General features: G+C 38.2%; 1 pseudogene; it reads left to right on the top strand.

Moving 5' to 3' along the window:
* The first annotated feature begins 10,964 nt into the window (after window positions 1-10,964).
* LOC139078850 (large ribosomal subunit protein uL1 pseudogene) lies at window positions 10,965-11,452 on the top strand (annotated as a pseudogene).
* Window positions 11,453-12,020: the final 568 nt, after the last annotated feature.

Raw genomic sequence — 12,020 nt, 5'->3', positions numbered from 1 at the left:
GTCCGTTTCCATGGATCGGATACAGACCCTGTGGAATGGAGCTGACTTATAGTCAAGTTGATTAGCTGGCCATGAGTTCCACCAAAATCTCCTGCCCAGAGTGAGGCAGCCTCAATAACAAGAGGGTGAAGGTGTCCTGTGGATGCGAAAGTGGAGTGGAGGCATGAAATTGGCCACATGGAAGCAGCATCATTCACGCCAGGAATTGCAGGCCAAGGTCTCCAGGGAGAGAATTGCAAAACTGAAAGAAGCACCCCAGGAATAAAGGGTGAGCCTGGGACTTTATCCTGCTCATTGGCATCATCGCCGCATTATAACATTCCTGGTTCAGAGGATTTTCCTGCCCCTCACTTCTCCATCCCCTATTCTAATATTAAAGTGCCTGAAACAGCAACTATTAAGTAGAGAATGCAGTGAAACAAGAAAAGGGGAAAGTCAGGTCACACACCCCCTACCCCACCCTTTCAATCCTCTAAGCCTGAGGCAGACCTACACGGGGGAAGAAGAGATTTTAAACTGAATGAGACTCTGAACTTTTGGTATTTGTCTGTACTCTACTTTTAATTATTTAATGAGACAGAAAAACCTTGGGACCTGACTGAGATTCTGTCCCAGAGGCTGGAAATAACTAACCCAAAGAACAAGTGACAAAGAATAAAGGAACTCTCTGCTTCACGCTACTGAGTGCAGCTCATTCCGTAAACGAATTAAATTAGTTCAGCTTATCATAAGTAGGAAGAAATCCACAGTTAGGAAAACTTCTGAATTAGACTTACCAGGAGAACAGGGTGACATAACTGTGGACTCTTCTGATATGAAAAGCAAAGCTCAACAAAGCCTCCTTGACCAATTTCTAAATACCCGATGGCAATAGAAGATTAGAGCTTCATGGAAAAATATTAACATATCCTCCACTATTGGGCGTCTTTCCTGAGTTTTTCCAAATACTTCTAATTATTTCTATTACCTAATCTCCAGACAGGGAGATTGTGAACTGTGAACTACAGAGCTCCCGGGTGAGTAATTGTTTTTCTTTTTTTCTGAAGGCGAATTTAAGTATGAAGCCTGTTAAAGAGTTCAACTGTGGTCAAATAAACAAAGTTTCTACCACCTTTGTAATAGAATACAAAGTTTATCCAGAATAGGAGATAAAGGAGTCAGAGATTAAATACAGTGGGTGTTTTCAGATCAGCACGCCCTGGTAGCATAGATTCAGGAATACTTAAGACACATCCTGAACTTATCATAGAAACAATCTTTCTGAACACATGGTGGACAGCTATGAAGCCTAAACACAGAGAAAGGACACAGGTAGGGCCTACTTCTAACGAAGAAAATTAAGTGATAACTCAAAAAATTATAGCCTGGTCAACTTAACTTTGATACCTGAAAAGACCAAATGCATCAATCATTTCATTTATAGAATACTGAAACATCACAGGGTGCCAGTGAAAAGTAAGCAGGACTTTGGGTGGGAAGGATAAATCAGTCAGACCTATGTAATATCATGCCATGACACGCTGCCACGCAATATTGATGAAAGGGAAGAAAAAAGACTTTACTCCTGGTCTTAAAGGACATTCTCACAAATAAAGCTGGGAAAATGTTTTCAAAGTCCATCACTATATGAATTCTCAACTTATTAGAAGGCAGAACGGATGGAGTTTTATTCTCTCCTTTTCTTTTCTGGAGAGAGGACAAGAAGAAGGATGGTTAAGCCTTAAATAATATGTGTGTGTTGGGGGGGGGGGGGCGGGGAGTGGCCTCCACCAAATTTTTGTAAATTTGGATAGTGTCATTCATTCTGCAATTGGAGAAAACGTATTTTCTCCACTTTGAATATTGTAAATATTCAAAGTCTGCAATATCCATCTGTTAATGGCTTTGCAGATGGATTTACTTGATGCTACATCAATCTAAAAAGAATCAAAAGGTAAGGGATGTTGCTCCCAAGAAAAAAGGAGAGCGGTTCAAGGGATTTAGAAAAAGTAAGCTAGCTGGGGAAAACCAGGACAGCCTGAACAAAAATAGAGGCATTCATGGGATCTGAGTAACTTTTTTCATACCAAGGAAATGGAAAGAAATGTAATCCATGTAGACAGAATCACAAGACAACAGGAATTGAGTGCAGAATTAAATTGACTTTGAGACACTTTGGCCTGAAGCCAAGGAGGTATATGCCCACAGGGACCACAGAGGTCTCGAGGAGTTTACTCAAATTGTGAGAGACTATTCTATAGTCTTAGAATTTTTCACAAATGTTCCCTCAACTGAAACATGGCTTTGCTGTGATAAAACAACTATGTCATGAATATTTTCTACCAGTGAAAGCCATTCTTTTTCCCAGTCTTCTCATTAAATGGGCAAGAGGAGATACAGTTCTGAATGTTCCTTGCTCCAAAGTGTTCTGTCGACAATTCATGACAGCTTTTTGCCACCCTTATTACTGTTACTACAGGTCTTACCACCATTCTCGATGACTTTGATCAATGGACTAGGCTTTCTATTCGTCTGATGCCCTACCCAATCTCATTCCCATTCTTATTGACTTAACACCTAGCTCCCTGGCTACAAAATTCTTCAACTCCAATAATATTTACTAATATTTCACATCAGTTACAAGATGGCATAGCCACACTTTGGACTTTATTATATAACGTTTCTCACCTCCAAATTCATAAGATCTGGGTTTCCTGTACACAACTTTCATTCCCTCACTTGGATTGAACTCTTTCTTAAACTTTGTTATGATCCCTGAACCATGGACACTACAGTAAGCAAAACTAAATTGAAATACAAACTTTCACATTTACAGGCCATATGACTTTATGAGTTATTCCACAAACCTCAGGCTGTTCCTTCGTGTAGCAACATACCATCATTGCCTGATACAACTCAACTCACACTCAACTCACCATTACAAATCCATGACAACACACAAAATGACAAAGACTAGCTACAACATTGTAAGCTAAAAATGAGAACACCATGTGACATCTCTGAGAGGAACTTCCACTAGTTGCATTGTTATTTAAAATGGATTAAGAAACATTCTTGAACTATAAATCACATTTTCCACAGTCTAAATATAACGTCATAGAAAATTCCAAAAAAAGGGAGGAAAAGGCTTTTCCTCTCCCTCAATGTGTGTCCACTTCTGAGATACAGGGAATGTAATAACCAGAAAAACACATAACTGCCCCTCAACTTTATCAACAAAAGCCAGAATCACAAATAGCCATGTTCTTTGATTCATTACGTTAGTATCTCCTTTCTTCCTGTATCTATTCAAAGACAACAACTGCTAGTGCTCAGTGTGGTAGAAATCAGACAGGGTATCTGGAGGCATATTGCATCCAATCATCCTTAGTTACCTAAGCATATCTAGACAAAGACATTATTGGGGATACAATTTTTCATATTATACTACACCATAAAAAAAATTGTATCTTATGTTCTAGCAAGTCAGAGAACCCAAAAAGTTAAACCAAGAAAAGATCTAATGATAGTCCAGCAGGCACACAGGAGATAAATGTATGCTAGTCATTGTGGATACTAACCTACTCGTAGTAAAATAAAAAGTTTAATTTTAAAAAAAGAATCTGGGCCACAACTAGAAGGACCCACAACCAAAATATACAATTATGTACTGGGGGGATTTAGGGAGAAAAAGCAGAAGAAAAAAAAAGAAGATTGGCAACAGTTTTTAGCTCAGGTGCCAATCTTTAAAAAAAAAAAAAAAAAGGAATCTCAGGCTGGCCCGTGGCGTAGTGGTTAAGTTCACACACTCCGCTTTGGCACCCCAAGGTTCACAGGTTCAGATCCCAGGTATGGACCTACACATCACTCACCAAGTCATGCTGTGGCAGCAACCCACATGCAAAATAGAGGAAGATTTGGGCAGATGTTTGCTCAGCAACAATCTTCCTCAAGCAAAAAGAGGAAGATTGGCAACAGATGTTAGCTCAGGGCCAATCTTCTGCACCAAAAATAAACAAATAAAGTAAAAAAGGAATTAATTTGGTATCTTCCAAGAGAAGCTAGAAGATATGGTCTTTATAAAACAGGAGATGGGAGTGACATCAGCATCATGGCAGACTGAGTTGTTCTCTTAGTCTCTCTCTTTTAAGTTACAGCTAAATGGACATTCATTAACCAGCAGAGGATTCCCTGCACAGCACAAGAGGACATCTGAGAGATCCATGCAGCTATACATCTGAAGGTGGGTGGACTGGACCCCTGGGAGGCACTGGAACCACATGAGCACACCCTCCTCCTCCCCAGCAGCAATGTTCTAGGTGGTAGGTCCTCACACAGTGGCCAGCACAACTGCAAGTGGAGGTGGGGACAGCCTGGTCCACACAAACACTTTCAGAGTTGTAGCCCAGCCCACAGGAGTGCCCACCCTGCCACAGTGGCCTCACCCATAGGAAAGCTCCCCATTGGGTGGTGTGGCTCAGCCCCTGAAAGGGGGCCCCCACTAAGCACAACAGCTCAGCCAAGCTGCCCTGGAGCACAAGGCCTACATGTGTGAAAGAAAGCGCCCCTCCCCTCTCTCCTAGTGAACCAGCTTGGCCAGTCCCCTGCTGAGCACAGTGGTCCCACAACACAGTGACCCACCTGTGAGCACAGAAGCCCTGCCTGCACATGCATGAATGTCCTGCCAAGTGGCTGTGGCCAGCACACAAATACAGAGAAGCCCTACCAGTACAACTTCCAGCAGATGGGGTGGGATCAGAAAACACAGCTCCTGCGCCCCCTCCCCCATGGGTGGCAGGTGGAATCTGCAACCTGTTATTACCACAAATGCACCAGCAAAAGATCACTTCTTTAAACACCATGAAGAACTATATTAACACTTCACAACAGAAGGAAAATGATATCTCCAGAAACCAATCCTGAGCTCACAGAAATTTACAATCTAAACAAAAGAGAATTCAAAACAGTTGCCATAAAGAAACTCAATGAGTTACAAGAAAACTCAAAAAGACAGTTCAATGATCTTAGGAATAAAATTCTTGAGCAGGAGGACTATGTCACCAAAGAGATTGAAATTCTAACAACAAAAAAACCCAGAAATTCTGGATATGAAGAACACAATGAGATAGAAAATAATCTAGAAACCATAAAAAATAGAGCTGACGTTCTGGAGGACAGAATTAGTGATTTAGAGGATAAAAATATAGAAACGCTTCAGGTGGAAGAGAGAGAACCAAGATTTTTTTTTTTTTTAGGAAGATTAGCCCTGAGCTAACTGCTGCCAATCCTCCTCTTTTCACTGAGAGAGGCTGGCCCTGAGCTAACATCCATGTCCGTCTTCCCCTACTTTATATGTGGGATGCTTACCACAGCATGGCGTGCCAAGTGGTGCCATGTCTGCACCCAGGATCTGTACTGGCGAACCTCGGGCTGCCAAAGTGGAATATGCACACTTAACCGCTGTGCCATCAGGCTGGCCCCAAGATTTTTTAAAAATGAAGAAATTTTTGAAAAATATCCGACTCAAATAGGAAAAGCAACATAAACATTATAGATATCCCAGAGGGAGAAGAGTGGGAGGAAGGAGCAGAGAGCTTGTTCAAAGAAATAATAGTTGAGGTCTTTCCAAACCTGGGGAAGAAACTAGACTTACAAGTACATGAAGCCAATAGAACTCCTAATTACATCAATGCAAAAAGACCTTCTCCAAGGCATGTATTATTAAAATTGGCAAAAGTCAATGACAAAGAAAAATATAAAGTAGGAGATGAAGCCATGAAGAAAAAATAAATGGAAATAAAGGAAGAGGTAAAAGGAAGATGAGTGAAATAAGAGTGATGCAAGGAAATCCGAAATACAATACAAAATGATGATGCAATGCAAAAATCTGAGATGGTAAAGAGAAAAACAATTACTACATAAACTTGAATCAGCAAATTTGATCCAACAATAATGATAAGGATAACACTTCCTGACCAAATAAGGTTCATCCTAGGAATTCAAAGCTTTTCTAATATTTAAATAGCAATCAATGTAATCATTATAATAAAAGACAAAAGAAAAGTCATAGATACAGAAAAAGCATGGAACAAAATTCAACAATCATTCATGATAAAAGCTCTCAGCAAGCTAAGAATACAGGAGAACCTCCTTAACCTAACAAAAGGCATCTACAAAACATCTACCACTTTCTCACCTCTCTGATTCAATATCACGTTGAGTGGTGAGAGATTGAATGTTTTCTCTGAAGATCAGGAAAAAAGCAAGGCGTCATCCTTCACCACTCCCATAGAGCATCATACTGGGAATCCTGGCCAGTGCAATAAGACAAGGAAAATAATAAAAAGGCAAAAAGATTGAAAAAAAAAGAAATAAAACTGTCTCTATTCGCACATGCCATGATTGTGTAGAAAATCCCAAAGGATCTACAAAACATCTCTTAGAACTAAAAAGCAAATTTAGCAAGATTTCAGAATGCAAGGTGAATATACAAAAGTCAATCAGATTCTGATATATCAACAATGAACAGCTGGAATTTCAAATTAATAAAAATACCAGTGACCATATCACAAAAAATTAAATACTTAGGAATAAATCTAACAAAATATAAATAGGTTCTGTATATTGAAAACTACGAATCATCAGTAAAAAAATCAAAGACCTAAATAAATGGAAATATTGACCACAATCGTGAACTGGCAGAGTCAATATTGTTAACATATCAATTCTCCCAATTTGGTCTATAGGTCCAACACAATCCCAGTATATATCCCAGCAATATCTTAAATATCTTACTTTCACAAATTTTACAAAATATGTGACCATATGAACGTGTTGTCCACAGCCTCGGAAGGGGCATGTATTAGTGGGAATGTCTGAATCTGAAGCTTCATTCAAGGTAAATCCACCTCTGGTAAGCATCACGCTTAATTCTGAAACACTAACAACATCTTCTTCAGTGTCCCAGAGAATTAATGCCTGCTCTAACCTTACTATATAATATTGTTCTAGGTATCTTGTCCATAAAGTAACAATAATGACAGTATATTTAATGTTTATTATGTATCATACACTACACGATGCATTTCACATGGGTTATTTCATTTAATCATTACAACAACCTCATAAGGTAAGGACTCTGATAACACTCTTCAGATGCAGAAACTGAGGCCTACGGTGGTTGCTAATTGCCCAAAGTAACATGGTTAGTACGTGCCAGGTTTGTGTAAAGTCTGCACTCTTAGTAACTATACTTTGTAATGCAAGAAAGATAAATGAGATAAAATTAATGGAAGAAGAATATTTTATTTCCAGTATTACACATTTTTCCTGTAACTTGAAGGGGATTTTTTTCTAATAGATTTCTAGATACAAAGGAAAACCATTTATGTTTACATTTATTTTAGAGATAACCACCTTGATCTCTCCAATAATTTTAAGTTGATGCTCTAAGGTTATATTGATAAACAAATATATCACCTAGAAATAGAGATGAGTGTATGTATTTTGCCCCATGTAGACAATTCTATGGGAATAATGGGAAAATATATTAGAACTATTAGAACTAATAAAGGGATCCATGAAAGTGAAATATACAATACAAATATTTTTTTAAAATATAGTTTTCCTCAAAGCCATCAATAAATGGTGAAAATATAATAGAGACATAGTATTTGGAGTAGTAATTAAATATAATACACTAGGAATAATGCATGAAATATGAAAACCCTATGTAAACAAATTTTCATATATTTAATCAGCTGCATTAAAAAATATATAAATAAATGACCTTACATAATAATTGCCTATATGGGAAGTTTGAATGCCACAAAGTTGTCAGTTCTTCCCAAATGACTGTATGAGTTTAATTCCAACCCAAGAAAAGCCTTAAAGTTGTTTATCAGTTTCCTTGTTTGAAATTTTTGGAGGTAACACAATCACAGTGTTCAACATGTCAAAGATACCATACAATGGATCAAAGAACCTAAATATAAGAGTTAAAACTATAAAACTCTTAGAGGAAATCATAGGGAAAAAGTTTTATGATATTATATTTGGCAATTATTTCTTGGATATGACAGCAAAAGTACAGGCAACAAAAGTAAAAATAAATTGAACTACATCAAAATGAAAAACATCTGTACACCAAAGGACACAATAAATAGAGCAAAAAGGCAACCTATGAAATGAGAGAAAATATTTGCAAATCATATATCTGATAAAGGGTTAAGGTCCAGAATATATGAAAAACTCCTACAACTCAACAACATAAAAACAAAAACCTGATTTAAAATGAGCAAAGGGGGCCAGTCCAGTGGATCAATGCTTAAGTTCGGGCACTCTGCTTCAGCAGGCTAGGGTTTGCAGGTTCAGATCCCAGGTGTGGACCTAGCACCACTCATCAAGCCACGCTGTGGCAGCATCCCACATGAAAAAGAGGAAGATTGGGACAGATATTAGCTCAACAACAACAATCTTCCTCAAGCAAAAAGAGGATAATTGGCAACAGGTGTTAGCTCAGGGCCAATCTTCTCACACACAAAAAAAAATGTGCAAACGACTTGGAAAAACATTTCTCAAAAGAAGATATACAAATAACTAACAACCACATGAAAAGATGTTCAACATCACTAATTACTGGGGAAATGAAAATCAAAACCACAGTAAGACACCACCCATTAGGATGGTATTTAGCAAGTGTTGGCAAGGATGTGGAGAAACTAGAACACTTGTGCTTCGTTAGTGGGAACATAAAATGGTACTACTGCTATGGAAAACAGTACGGCGTTTCCTCAAAAAATTGGAAGTAAGATTACAACATGATCCAGCAATTCCACTTCTGAATATATGCCCAAAAGCATTGAAAACAGGGTCTTGTACACACCTTTATTTGTACATTTATAGCAGCGTTATTCACAATAGCCAAGGAGCGGAAGCAACCCAAGTGTCCATTGACAGATGGATGGACAAAGAAAATGTGGTATATACATACAATGGAATATTATTCAGCTTTTAAAAGAAAGGAAATTCTGATATATGCTACAACGTGGATGAACTTGGAAGACATTATATGAAGTGACATAAGTCAGTTTCAAAAAGACAAATTCTTCATAATTCCATTTGTATGAAGTATCTTGAGTAGTCAAATTAATAGAAACAGAAAGTAAAATGGTGGCTGCCAGGGGCTGGGAGAAGGGGGAAATGGGTAGTTGTCGTTTAATGAGTATAAAGAGTTTCAGTTTTGCAAGATAAAAAGAGATCTGGAAATAGGTCATTCAACAATGCAAATACACCTAACAACACTGAGCAGTACACTTAAAAATGTTAAGATGGGAAATTTTATGTTATCTGTATTTTACAATAATCAAAAAATTTTAAAACATACAAACACAACCTTCTATATAACAAAGATACCATATGATGGACTAAATACTTAAATATAAAAGCTAAAACTATAAAACTCTTAGAAGAAACCATAGGGATAAGTCTTTACGACCTTAAATGGGGCAATGGTTTCTTAAGTAACAAAAGGAAAAATAGATAATTTGGACTTTATCAAAATCAAAAACTTATGTACATTAAGGGATGCTAACAAGAACGTGAAAAAACAACCCACAGAATGGGAGAAAATGTTTGTAAATCAGATATCTGATAAGGCATAGTAACCAGAATATATAAAGAACACTTACAACTCAACAACAAAAAGACAATCCAATTTTTTAAATGGTAAAGGATTTAAATAGACATTTCTCCAAAGAAAATATATAAATATACAAATACATATATAAACACACAAAAAGATGATGAAGATCTCTAAGCCATGAAGGAAATGAAAATTAATGGAACAATGAAATATCTTACATATCCTATATCCTATCAGAAAAACTAAAATATTAAATAGTGACAAAACCAAATGATGGTGAGGATATGAAGAAACTGGGTCACTCATATATAGTTGGTGAGAATGTAAAATGCTAAAGCCACTCTGGGAAACAGTTTATCAGTTTCTTATAAAACTAAATATGTGATTATCTTACAACCCAGCAATTTCACTCTTAAGCATGTATCCTAAAGAATGTAAAATTATATTCACACACAAAAAAACTGTACATGGATATTTATAGCAGTTTTGTTTGTAATAGCCAAAATCTGGAAGCCACCCAGATGTCCTTCAAAGGGCAAACTGTTAAGTGAACTGTGGTACATCCGTGCCATGGAATATTATTGAGCAATAAAAAGAAACGAACTATTGATATACACACAACAATTTGGATGGATCTCAAGAGAATTTTGCTGAGTGAAAGAAGCCAGTTTCAAAAGATTATGATTCCATTTATGAAGCATTTTGAAAATGACAAAATTATGGAGATGGAGAACAGATTAGTAGTTGCCAGATGTTGGGTGATGAGGTAAAGGAGGGAAGTGTTGGTGGCTATAAGAAGATAACATGAGGGATTCTTGGATGGAACTATTCCGTATCTCGACCGGAGGTGGTCACACAATTATACACATGTAATAAAATTGCATAGAACTAACTATACACACAAAGATGAGCATGTGTAAAACTGGTGAAGTCTTAGTAGGGTCAATAGATTATATTGTCAATTTATTGGTTGTGATGGTATACAATAGCTATGTAATTTGTGTGATCCCTGGACCAGCAGCATTACCTGGAACTTGTTAAAAACACAAACTCTTAGGCTGCAGACCTACTGAGTCAATAACACTGGGAAGGGACCCAGCAATCTCTTTTAACTAGCTTTCAGTTGATTCAGGTGAACGTGAAAGATTCATAAAGATTGCTTTAGCTTATAAGTTGCTGAACCCCTGGAAACCATATCTGGACCCAATAGAAAGAATTGTTTATCACCCAGACATCAAGGTTTTCAAGCTGGAAGCAGTGAATGCATGAGACTTCGGGGATGTTGAACTTGGGGAAGAAATGAACGTGTTCCATGAGAAAGGATAAAGGGTGCTGCCACGTGATGAGGGAAGTCTTGCATGGGAACCAGCACAACTCTGGAAGTTTTTGGAGACGGTGGAGCTGCAGATCAGCTTGAAGAACTATGATCCTCAGAAAGAAAAGGCTTCTCAGTCACCATCGGGCTTAAGACCACTCCCACACCCCAAGTTCCCCATGTGCATCCTAGAGGACCAGCAGCAGTGTGACAAGACTCTAATCAAGCAGATCCCATGAATCCGGGGCCCAGACCTGAATAAGGCTGACAAGTTCCCCTCCTTGCTGACCCACAATGAGAACGTGGAGGCCGAAGTTGATAAAGGGAAGTCCACAATCAAGTTCCGAAAGAAGAAGGTGCTGTGTCTGGCAGCGGCCACCAGCCGCATGAAGATAACGGATGATGAGCTTGTGTACAACATCCACTTAGCTATCAATTTCCTGGTGTCATTGCTCAAGAATTAGCAGAACTTCTGGGCTTGATACATCATGGGCAAGCCCCAGCCCCGGCAGTAAGGCACAGCTTAATAAACGCTAGTGCCACCATCAAAAAGAAAAGGATAAAGGGATGTAGGAAAATTGTATAGCCATAGGGATGGACGCCATTTGTTGGCTCATCCGACTTTTTCTCCCTTCCTACCTTCTAGTCAGGAATGGCCATTTGACCCTGTTGTGGCCAATGAGATGTAAGTGGAAATCTGCTGTGGCTTCTAGGAAAGTTCGCTTTCTTCGTCCAAGTGTTGCCCTTTGCCTTTTAGGATCTAGTGAGTCCACACCCAGGGGGTCCATCCTAAGGAAATAATCAGATATGTATATAAAGACTTAGCTCATTGTGTATTTATTGGAAATAACCTTAATATTCAGTGATAGGAGAATAAACACGAAATAATAAACAAATTTTGATGTTTTCACAAGATGGAATTTTTGTGGCCATTATGGATGATTACTAAGAATTTTGATGACATGAAAATATTTTTCAAGTGAAAAGTCAGAGTCCCATGGCCGAGTGCTTAAGTTCATGTGCTCTGCTTCGGTGGCCCAGGGTTTCTCCTGTTCAGATCCTGGGCGTGGACCTAGCACCGCT

This window comes from Equus przewalskii, chromosome 23 (assembly GCF_037783145.1).
Source record: "Equus przewalskii isolate Varuska chromosome 23, EquPr2, whole genome shotgun sequence".
Classification (NCBI taxonomy): Eukaryota; Metazoa; Chordata; class Mammalia; order Perissodactyla; family Equidae; genus Equus; species Equus przewalskii.
Note: the sequence above shows the minus strand (reverse complement) of the source record. Positions and strands in the feature narration are given on the sequence as shown.